We start from the raw sequence: 12,479 nt of genomic DNA on the forward strand, positions 1-12,479 counted from the left end.
GAACAAAAGATGCTCAGAATAATGTTCTAAACAATATGCAACCTTTCAATTTTTGCAAAACGGCCCCATTAAGGACTTAGAGGGCTGGCCCCTAAATATTTCAATTCACCATATCTCGAAAACGAAAATAGATTTCTGAATAGTTGTTGAACAAAAAGTCTTCAAAATCACAAGACCTTTCATTTGGTATCAAGAAAAAGGGGCTGACCCCTCAAATTAGGGGCTCAGAGGGGCCAAAATGCTTTCATCTTTAACTCTTTAACGATCAATAATCTGTAATACATTACTGAAGCAAAGATGTTTATCTTAACGATTTACAACAATATATGATAAGATTCTGATCATATGTTACGTAATAAGGGGTCACAAGGGGCCAGAATGCTAAATCTTTGACGCTTTATATCTCGAAAAGGGGGAATATTTTGATAAGCAATACTGAACAAAAGATGGTCAGAATAATGTTCTAAACAATATGCACCCTTTCAATTTTTTGTCAAACGGCCCCATTAAGGACTTGGAGGGGTGGCCCCTAAATATTTCCATTCAGCATATCTCCACAACGAAAAGAAATCTCTGAATAGTTGTTGAACAAAAAGTCTTCAAAATCACAAGACCTTTCATTCGATATCAAGAAGAGGAGGCTGACCCCTCAAATTAGGGGCTTAGAGGGGCCAAAATGCTTTCATCTTTAACTCTTTAACGATCAATAATTTGTAATACATTCCTGAAGCAAAGATGTTTATCTTAACGATTTACAACAATATATGATAAGATACTGATCATACGTTACGTAATAATGGGTCACAAGGGGCCAGAATGCTAAATCTTTGACACTTTATATCTCGTAAAGGGGGAATATTTTGATAAGCAATACTGAACAAAAGATAGTCAGAATAATGTTCTAAACAATATGTACCCTTTCAATTTTTGTCAAACGTCCCCATTAAGGACTTTGAGGGATGCCTCCTAAATATTTCCATTCAGCATATCTCCACAACGAAAGGAAATCTCTGAATAATTGTCGAACAAAACGTTTTCAAAATCACAAGACCTTTCAATTGATATCAAGAAAAAGGGGCTGACCCCTCAAACTAGGGGCTCAGAGGGACCAAAAGCATGTCATCTATAGCTCTTTGATAATGTTATATAAATCATAAGAATGAAATCTAATTAGGGAAGTCTATATATTATTATCTTTTGACAAAGATCATAGTCAAAATAATATCTCATCTTATCGAAAAATTGGACGGAAGACCTACTCGTTGCTCGCAACGAGATCTCATCTAGTTATTATTATTATTCTTTTTTTTTCTTACCGATTTTGTGCAAGCGAGTTCTCGGAAACGACTTGGTCGATTTTCATGAAACTTTCAGATCTGATAGATATTGATCTGAACCTTATTGGAAATTTTTTATATTGATGACGTCACTTCCGGTCGTGAGATATAGACAATTATCTGATTTTCAGAGGGTCGGCTTGTCCTGGTAATCACTCCAAAACGAATAAAGATATTGAGTTGAGATTCTCAGTGAAGGTAGAGGAGGGATTGTAGATGTGCTTTTTTGCTTCCATATCTTTCCAGCGCAAAAGTCGCCAAAGCTCGCTTGGGCTCGAAAAATAGGCTCACAAGCATCTCGCAAAATTTGACAAGTTTTCTATCATATCTTTATACCTGTAAATATTTTGTTAAAACATATATAACAAAAGTTGTGCAGAATGATAAGTGCTTTCATTTGATATGAAGAAAAAGGGGCTGACCCCTCAAATTAGGGACTCGGAGGGGCCAAAATGCTTTCATCTTTAACTCTTTAACGATCAGTAATTTGTAATACATTACTGAAGCAAAGATGTTTATCTTAACGATTTACAACAATATATGATAAGATTCTGATCATATGTTATGTAATAAGGGGTCAAAAGGGGCCAGAATGCTAAATCTATGACGCTTTATATCTCGAAAAGGGGGAAAATTTTGATAAGCAATACTGAACAAAAGATGGTCAGAATAACGTTCTAAACAATATGCACACTTCCAATTTTTGTCATAGGGCCCCATTAAGGATTTTGGAGGGGTGGCCCCTAAATATTTCCATTCAGCATATCTTCACAACGGAAGGGAATCTCTGAATAGGTCTTGAACAAAAAGTCTTGAAAATCAGCATATCTTCACAAAGAAAGGAAATCTCTGAATAGTTGTTGAACACAAAAAGTCTTCAAAATCACAAAACCTTTCATTTGATATCAAGAAAAAGGGGCTGACCCCTCAAATTAGGGACTCAGAGAGGCCAAAAGTCTTTCATCTTTAACTCTTTAACGATCAGTAATTTGTAATACATTACTGAAGTAAAGATGTTTATCGTAACGATTTACAACAATATATGATAAGATTCTGATCATATGTTACGTAATAAGGGGTATCAAGGGGCCATAATGCTAAATCTATGACGCTTTATATCTCGAAAAGGGGGAAAATTTTGATAAGCAGTACTGAACAAAAGATGGTCAGAATAACGTTCTAAACAATATGCACACTTCCAATTTTTGTCAAAGGGCCCCATTAAGGATTTTGGAGGGGTGGCCCCTAAATATTTCCATTCAGCATATCTTCACAACGGAAGGAAATCTCTGAATAGGTCTTGAACAAAAAGTCTTGAAAATCACAAGACCTTTCAATTGATATCAATAAAAAGGAGCTGACCCCTCAAACTAGGGGCTCAGAGGGGCCAGAAGCCTGACATCTATGGGTCTTTGATAATGTTATATAAATCAAAAGAATGAAATCTAATTAGGGAAGTCTATATATTATTATCTTTTAACAAAGTTCATAGTCAAAATCATATCTCATCTTATCGAAAAATCGGACGGAAGACCTACTCCTTGCTCGCAAAGAGATCTCATCTAGTTATTATTATTATAATTATTTTTATTATTTTTTGACTTTCTAATTTTGTGCACGCGATTTCTCGAAGACTATTGGATGGATTTACATGAAATTTTCAGGAAAGATGTGTCGTAACATGAACTTGATCTATCTGAGAGTAAATTTGGAAATTCGCTTCCTGTGCCAAGTTACGGACCATTTTCTGAATTCAAAATGACATTTTTTCCGCGGATAATCTCAGGAACGGTAAAAGATATCAATGTGAAACTTTCAGGGGTTATAGATCGTGATAGGTACAAGCCAAGTCGCTACTTTTCTTTCGTCGTCGGCACTTCCGGTCGTCACAGGAAGTGATTAAAGAAATCGTAAAATTTCAACTTTGCTTTTCTAAGTCAATACTTACATCACATTATTGCATTACTTTTGTAGTTTCGAAATATGTTGGTCCTACCGGAAACAAAAACGTCAACTTCCGGTTATAAGAGAAAACCTACATAATTTGAGTATTTTTCTTTCCCATTAATATCCTTTGTAGATAAAGTATTTAAAATGAATTTTAAATATGTTATTTAGACTGCAAATATCTAGAGTAACGTCAAATATCTTTGTAAAATTCACTTCCGGTCGCGTGTTCTCCTGTCCTCAAAATGACAAGTTGTCTGAGCAAGATGTCGAAAACGGTGAGAGATTAAGACACCAAACTTATATGAGCAACAGACCTTAAGATGAAGGAAAAACCATTTGGGTTCAGAGCGTCAGCCGTCACTTCCGGTCGTCACAGGAAGTGATCAAAGAAATCGAAAATTTCAACTTTTCTTTCTTTAATTAAAAATTGCATCACTTTATTGCACCTTTTTTCCCAGATTCGAAAGATGTTGTTCCCACCGGAAACAAAAACGACAACTTCCGGTTATAAGAGAAAAACTACATAATTTGAGTATTTTACTTTCCCATCAATATTTTTTTCTAGATAAAGTATTTGAAATGGATTTTAAATATGTTATTCAGACTGCAAATGTCTAGAGTAATCTTCAATATCTTTCAAAAATTCACTTCCGGTCGCATGTTTTCCTGTCTTCAAAATGTGAAGTTGTCTGAGCGAGATCTCAAAACCAGGTAAAAGATTAAAACACCAAACTTTTATGAGTAATAGACCTTGAGGAGTAGGCGAAACCATTTGGGTTAAACGCGTCAGTCGTCACTTCCGCTTGTCACAGGAAGTGATCAAAAAAATCTAAAAAGAATTAAGTTTTCTTTTTTAAATTAATGCTTCCATCACTTTATTGCATCTCTTTCGCTGTTTTGAAATATGTTAGATTCCACCGGAAACAAAAACATCAACTTCCGGTTTTAGGAGATAAACTACTTTATTTTGATATTTAACTTTCTCATAAATATTGCTTATCAATAAAGTACTTTAAATGACTTTATGTATATTGAATATACTGCAAATGTCTAGAGAAAAGTCTGAGATTTTTATAAAATTCACTTCCGGTCTCATGTTTACCTGTCCTCAAAATTAGAATTTGATCTCACAGTATTGCTCGGCAACAGTAAACGACTGATGTCTAAAACTTTCAGGACTGATGGTTAGTCATCAGTTTATTTGAATCCTGAGAAAATCTTGTATCGCCGTTACTTCCGGTACTTCCCGGCGTGACCGGAAGTGATGTAAAAAAGTGAATGGTTCATGATTAGCACGTTGGATTTTCACGCTGACGACCAGGGTTTAATCTCCAGAGTGTCTGAATTTCTTTTATCTCTTTTTCAGCTTGAATTTTCGTTTTTATTTTCAGAATCGGACTGAAGACCTCTCATTGCTCCCAATGAGTTTCTAGTTAAGGTCTTCCGACTTCCTTCGGAAGACCTTATTGTTTTCCGTCTGTTTTCTATTATTATTAAGGTCTTCCGACTTCCTTCGGAAGACCTTATTGTTTTCCGTCTGTTTTCTATTATTAAGGTCTTCCGACTTCATTCGGAAGACCTTATTGTTTTCCGTCTGTTTTCTATTATTATTATTATTCTTTTTTTCATAGTACAGGCCATATCTCAGCTATGCGTAATTTAATTTGAAAGATTTTTTCAGGGACGATGCATCATGAATATATCTCCAGGGGTGTCCCTCACATTTTTGAAATTCACTTCCGTTCGCGATTTTTGAGGAAAATTGCATTTTTTAAATGGAATTTTGTCCGTTAATTTTCTCGAGAACTGCTAAAGATATGAAATTAAAACTCACTGACCTGATAGAACATCAAATGGAGGTACGGTGATCGACCTTTATTTTTCGTCGTTCGTACTTCCGGTCGCGAACGGAAGTGAATTCAAAAATGTTAAATTTGCAACTTTTTTGTTTTCCAATATTTTTCTTCAGGATTTACAGGGTTTATAGAGTGTCTAACAAGAATTCTAAATATGTATTCAATATTTTGATCCGTGCATTTATTGCAAAGATATGACCGGTCCAAATTTTATCCCACTGTCTGGGGTTCGAATCCTGCTGGAGGCAGTTAATTTTTTTTCCTTTGTTTTTCTCTTTTTTTCAGTTGCTAATGACTTCTCTCTCTTTGAAAACATGTATGGTAGTTTTTGCTGATTTTTAAAAGCTTTTTTGTCAGAGATTCTGTAGAAAACCTTTCGACATATACTGAATATCTTTGCATCTATAATATGTCCTTCTAAAACTATTTTAAGGATTTCATTCTTGTCCCCAAAGCTTGACCCATTCAAAAGTTGTCACCCCTTTTGCAATAAAACCTTGTTATCGCTACTCCTCCGAAACCGTAAACCGTAGAGATTCCAAGCCTTCATCAGTGTCTTCGACTCATTTAGTGCTCTCTTCATTCTATCATTGCAAAAGCATTCTTTGGTCCCTTGTATGAGTTACTGCCCCTGAAAGTTTACGCTGCTTACATTTTTTTTAAAAACGGTGTATCCTGGAGACATGAGACCAACTGCATCGGCATATTTGACTTTGATCTTGAAATATAGGTCAAGGTCAAAGGTCAAGGTCATTTAAAACATAAGAAATTCCTTATATATGTGTAAAATATAGCAATTCACCAAATGACCTTGAACTTTGACCTTGACCTTTGACCTTGACATTGGGTCAAATGAGAAGTAATGACATGCATCCTGCTCAAGTATCAGGTAAAAACATAGAAAGTAAGGATTTCCTTGGGTTTTTTTTTTTTTTTGGTTATGACCTTGAACTTTGACCTTGACCCAAAGGTCACAATCAAGCTTAAGGATGTGAAAGTAGTTACAATTCTTAGTTTAAAAGAGGCATCAAATAAATAATTCTCCCCCCCCCCTTTCTTAAAAAAGAATCACATCAACAACAACGTAGAATATTTCTGTAAAATTCAAACCGGACCTCGGATCGACACCAAATTTGGTACAAATGTAGTATAGACCTCAGAGAAACTTTCTTGAGAGTTTTACGGTGAGTCTAATAAGTTTATAGAAGTCATGAAGTTTCACGGCAAAATCTACACTTTCTGTTGTGTTTGAAATTAAAGTGCAGGTGAACGAAGAAATGACCTAAACCTTTTATCGGCTATTTCTTCAGATGTCGTTAGTAGCATTTAATTTTCCTGATATGATACGACATTTTAATACCAAGCATTCTCTCTTTCTTTTACATCTGGAATTTATTTGATTTTTATTTAGAATTAATCAGTTTCCAGAAATAGCGATTTTCGGTATATTAAAAACAATTCTCATTTCATTGTCGTGTTTCCCTTCTAAAAATGCCTGTTGGGAGTTTAATTTGTGCTACACATATTTAATTTAACCCAAAGAAATGCTTATTTAAATGTTTCATATTTATTTCAGGATATTCAGTCAGAAATGTTAAAATCCGAACCCGATCTTTTAAGCTTACAACAAAGTTATTTTCAAAAAATTAAGCATGCTCACAATATCGATGAATCGGGCTACAAGCCATTAATACATTTTCATTAGGGAACAGTGTTAACGTTTTCTCATGCAGCCCGTCCCTTGTTATTTTATATGCTGCTTGCAGGTTCAGGAACTATTTCCCTTTACGGAACTTCTTTCTTCCCCTACCGATTCTAAAAATACGCTTGTATTTATTCTTTAGTCTTAAACATTAACTTACCAATTTTATCGGAATGTGTAGCGCAGTGGAAAGCGCACCTGCCTTTCCAACCAAGGGTTTTGAGTTCGATCCCAGCTGGAAGAGCAATTTTTTTTTGGCATTTTTTTTGGGGCATTTTTTTGTATTTCTCTTTTTTTTCAGCCCAAATGACACGAAAACACTTAAAAAGGTGGAAAGGCCTCTAATAAGTTCTTCCGATATATATGATAAGATATGAATATGAAACTTGCTGAGGTGATAGAGCATCAAATGTAGATATGTTGATCGACCATTATTTTTCGTCGTTCGTACTTTCGGTCGCAAACGAAGTGAATTCAAAAATGTTAAATTTGTAACTTTTTTGTTTTTCAATATTTTTCTCTGGGATTTACAGGGTTAATAGAGAGTCTTCTAAGAGTTCTAAGTATGTTTTCATCATTTTGATTGATGCATTTATTGCAAAGATATGACCGATCCAAACTTTCTCGTAATGTTGCGGGTTCGAATCCTGCTGGGGCGGGAGATTGTTTCTCTCTTTTTTCAGTTGTAAATGATATTTTTCTCTTTGAGACATGTATGATAGTTTTTGCTTATTTTTTGAAGCTTTTTTTAACAGAGATTCTACAGAAATCCTTTAATAATCATGATCTATGTTGAAAGACTGTGTTACATAAACGCAAACAAAAAATACCTTCAATAAAGTATTAAATGAAGTGAGGTAGCATAGCAATCTGGAGAAAAGTTCGGTCGGAAGACTACTTGTTGCCCTAGCAACAAGAAACGCATCTAGTTAAGGTCTTCCGTCTCCACGGAAGACCTTATAGTGATTCTATTGTTTCTTATTATTATTCTTTTTTTTTTAGACAAAATTTTGTGCACGCGATTTCTCGAAAACTATTCAATGAATTTCTTTGAAATTTTCAGGGATAAAAGGTCTTTATATGAAGTTTATATAAAATTCCGTTTTTTGGTAAATTCGGTTCCAGTGCCAAGTTATGGACAATTTCCTGATTTTAAAATGAAATTTTGTCCTCGAAGGATCTAAGAAACGGCTAAAGATATGAACTGGAGACTTATTAGAGATGATAGACCATGACTTCCAGATGTTCGAAATTACCTTGATTTTCGTCGTCAGTACTTCCGGTCGTCACCGGAAGTGTTCAAAGAAATCGAAAATTTCAACTTTTCTTTTTTTAATCAAATCTTGCATCACATTATTGCATCTCTTTCGCGGTTTCGAAATATGTTGGTCCCACCGGAAACAAAAACGACAACTTCCGGTTATAAGAGAAAAACTACATAATTTGAGTATTTTTCTTTCCCATAAATATCTTTTATACGTAAAGTATTTGAAATGATTTTTAGATATGTTATTCAGATTGCAAATGTCTAGAGTAACGTCAAATATCTTTGCAAAATTCACTTCCGGTCGCGTGTTTTTTTCTGTCCTCAAAGTGAGAAAATATCTGAGCGAGATCTCAGAAACGGTATGAGATTAAGACAACAAACTTATATGAGTAATAGACCTTGAAGAGTAGGCAAAATTATTTGGTTTAAACTGTCAGCCGTCACTTCTGGTCGTCACAGGAAGTGATCAAAGAAATCAAAAAATTCAACTTTTCTTGTTTAAATTAAAACTTGCATCACCTTATTGCATCTCTTTTGCTGTTTTGAAATATGTTAGACTTCTCCGGAAACAAAAACGTCAACTTCCGGTTTTAGGAGATAAAATACATAATTTCGATATTTAACTTTCTCATAAATATCGCTTAAAGAAAAAGAATTGAAATGTTTTAATACATGTTGTAGATACTGCAAATGTCTAGAGACACGTTAGAGATTTTTTATAAAATTCACTTCCGGTTGCGTGTTTTCCTGTCCTCAAAATTAGAATTTGTTCTCACAATTGCTCGGCAACAATGAACGACTGAAGTCTGAAACTTTCAGGACTGACAGTCCGTCATCAGTTTATTTGCATCGTATGAAAATCGTGTGTCGCCGTTACTTCCGGTTGTGACAGGAAGTGATGCAAAAAAGTGAATGATTAATGGTTAGCACGTTGGATTTTCACGCTGAAGACCAGGGTTAAATGTCCAGAGTGTCTGAATTTCTTTTATCACTTTTTCAGCTTGAATTTTCGTTTTTATATTCAGAATCGGACGGAAGACCTCTCATTGCTCGCAATGAGTTTCTAGTTATTATTATTTTTCTTCCTGGGTACTTTTTTGTCCGTGAGTGATCTCCAAAACTATACATCCGATTGAGTTGAAACCTTTTTAGGGTTAATAGGAATGTTATGTAGATTTGCGGAACGAAGGTCATTTTGTGCGCACGTGCATGCACGTGCGTGCGCGTGCAATGAGTAAAATGACAAATATACTTGATATAGCCATAACTTTCATATCTTTTGATGAAATACTTTGATACTCAGAATAAAAGGATATATTAATAATGTAGACAAGATGACATGGTCAGAATGCACATTCATGCACGTGTGCGCATGCGCAATGATTGAAATAAGCTATACAAATGATATAGACTTAACTTGTATATTTTTTGATGAATTGCCTTGAAACTCAGAATATAAATATATATTAGAAGTGTAGACAAGATGACATGATCAGCGCGCACATGCATGCATTTGCATGCACGTGCGTGCGAGTGCAATGAGTAAAATGACCAATATACTTGATATAGCCATCACTTTTACATTTTTTATGAAATGCTTTGATACTCAGAATATATAGACATATTATAAATGTAGACAAGACGACATTGTCAACATGCATATGCATGCACGTTCGCGCGCATGCAATGATAAAATGACCAATATACTTGATATAGCTGTTACTTTTATACTTTTCGATGAAATGATTTAATACCCAAAATATGTAGATATATTAATAGTGTTGACAAGAAGACACGGTCATCATGGACATGCATGCACGTGCGCGCGCGTGCAATGCGTAAAATGACAGATATACTGAATATAGCCGAATTTTTTTTTATCTTTGAATGAAATTTGAATCTAAAGATGTATTAAAAGTGTAGACAAGTTGACATGGTCATTTTGTACATGCATGCCCGTGCGCGCACGTGTAATGCGTAAAAAAAAACCCCAATATACTTTATTGCCTTATTTAATGAAGATTACAGGGAATAGGACACCAAAAGGAAGTTGGGGAGCGTTTGGGGAACATCTGTAACGGTCCCCGTTACAATTAATACTAGTTAAGGTCTTCCTTCTTCACGGAAGACCTTATAGTGATTCTACTGTTTCTTATTATTATTATTATTAAGGTCTTCCGTCTTCACGGAAGACCTTATAGTAATTCTACTGTTTCTTATTATTATTATTATTATTATTATTATTTTTTTTTTTTTTTTTTTTTTAGACAAATTTTGTGCACGCAATATCTCGAGAACTATTCAATGGTTTTCCATCAAACTTTCAGGGATAATGCGCTATAAAATGCCATTGTTACATTTGAAAGAATTTTGGAAAAATTCGTTTCCGGTTCCAAGTTATGGACATTTTCTGATTTTGAAAAGAAATTTTATCCGCACGAGATCTAAAGAACGGCTAAAGATATGAATTGGAGAATTGTTGGAGAGCATAGAACATGACTTCTAGATGTGCGGGTTTGCCTTTTCGTGCGTCGTGAGTACTTCCGGTCGCTACCGGAAGCGAATTAAAAAAGTCAATTTTTTTAACTTTTTTTTTTATAATATTTTTCTTTGATTTTAGTAGGGTTATATTCCTTTATAGATGCAAGTTACCGAACATAATAGGTATCAGATTCCTTGAGCGTCATATGGCGAGACGTGTTTTGTTGCAAAACATTCAAGTCTTTTTATTAATGTGTTACTAATTGGAATAGTCCACTTTGGGGGTAAAGAGGAATATAAAATGTGTAAGAAAACTTAGCGCTGCCTTTATGTTACTTGCCCGTATACGATATGTTATATGTACAGTGTGATAAATAAACATTCTTAGGCTCGAAAATCAGGCTATAGCAACATATTTTTTTTCTTTTAATTTCATTGAAGCTATCACGTACACTTATTCAATTGAAGACACATTTCAAAGAAAAGGTGCGAAGATTTACTCGTGACGTTTGGCGCGAAATAATGTATCTTGACCCGCCTTTCACAAATGGTCTGATACAGTACTGTAGAAGTACAGAAAAAATTACACGGACATGTCTGTATTTGGAATTGCATAGAATAGAAAGTTGAATGCATAAAGAATAAAGGAAGTAAACACAATAGTTTTTTTTTATTTTCTATCAGTAACAGATTATTTTCTCTGCTATCAGTTATTGTTAAAATTCAAGTAACAAATCTACTAGCACTTGCACAAAATTTAGCTGGCTAGTTTTCATCCTATAATTCCGCACTATAAGAAAAAAAATTAACCTGCCTGACACTCTTTACTTCAGGGAATGAGTGCAAGGTAAACATCGATGATGGCTAGTACATTGCGCTAGTGTAGTGGTTTCAATATTAAAGAACAAGGTTCACTTAGGGCCTTTTTTGGCCCTGTGAATTTCAGAAAAACTGAAACTGCTTGGTTTTAGTTGACAATGCATTAAATATCATTTAGACCTTTGATGACTACGTATCTATCAAAAATGACGTAATTTTCTGGCTAGCCTATGCATTAAGACGTCATGAAATGCGTCATTTTCCTCGTACCCTGAAAATTTCTACAAAACAGCCAATTTTTAAAGCCATTTTTCGATATTTAATATAGGACGTAACCTATGATCTTAAATATGCAACTATTAAATGATAGAACTATTTCTGAGGATTACAAAACCTGTTTTATTTTTTAGATCAGAGGATGCGCTCATATTATTTCTCTTCTTTCTTTTTTAAACTAAAACTTGCATCACTTTATTGCATCTCTTTCGCTGTTTTGAAATATGTTAGATTCCACCGGAAATAAAACGTCAACTTCCGGTCTATTTCTCGGCAACAGTAAACGACTGAAGTCTAAAACTTTCAGGACTGATAGTCAGTCATCAGTTTATTGAATCGTGACAAAATCTTGTATCGCCGTTACTTCTGGTCGTGACAGGAAGTGATGCAAAAAAAGGGAATGGTTAATGGTTAGCACGTTGGATTTTCAGGCTGACGACCAGGGTTAAATCTCCAGAGTGTCTGAATATCTTTTATCACTTTTTCAGCTTGAGTTTTCCTTTTTTCAGAATCGGACGGAAGACCTCTCATTGCTCGCAATGAGTTTCTAGTTATTATTATTATTATTATTATTTTTCCGCCCATCTAATTTTGTGCACGCGATTTCTCGAAGACTACTTGATAGATTTACATGAAATTTGCAGGAACAATGTGTTGTAAACTGAAGTTATTTCATCCGAGAGAAAATTTGGAAATTTACTTCTGGTGCCAAGTTAAGGACCATTTTCTGAATTTAAAAATGACATTTTGTCCGCGGATAATCTCAAGAACGGTAAAAGATGTCAATGTGA

This window comes from Saccostrea echinata, unplaced genomic scaffold (genome assembly GCF_033153115.1).
Source record: "Saccostrea echinata isolate AGI-Se365-2 ecotype Australia unplaced genomic scaffold, CSIRO_AGI_Sech_v1 ptg000025l, whole genome shotgun sequence".
NCBI classification, from domain to species: Eukaryota; Metazoa; Mollusca; class Bivalvia; order Ostreida; family Ostreidae; genus Saccostrea; species Saccostrea echinata.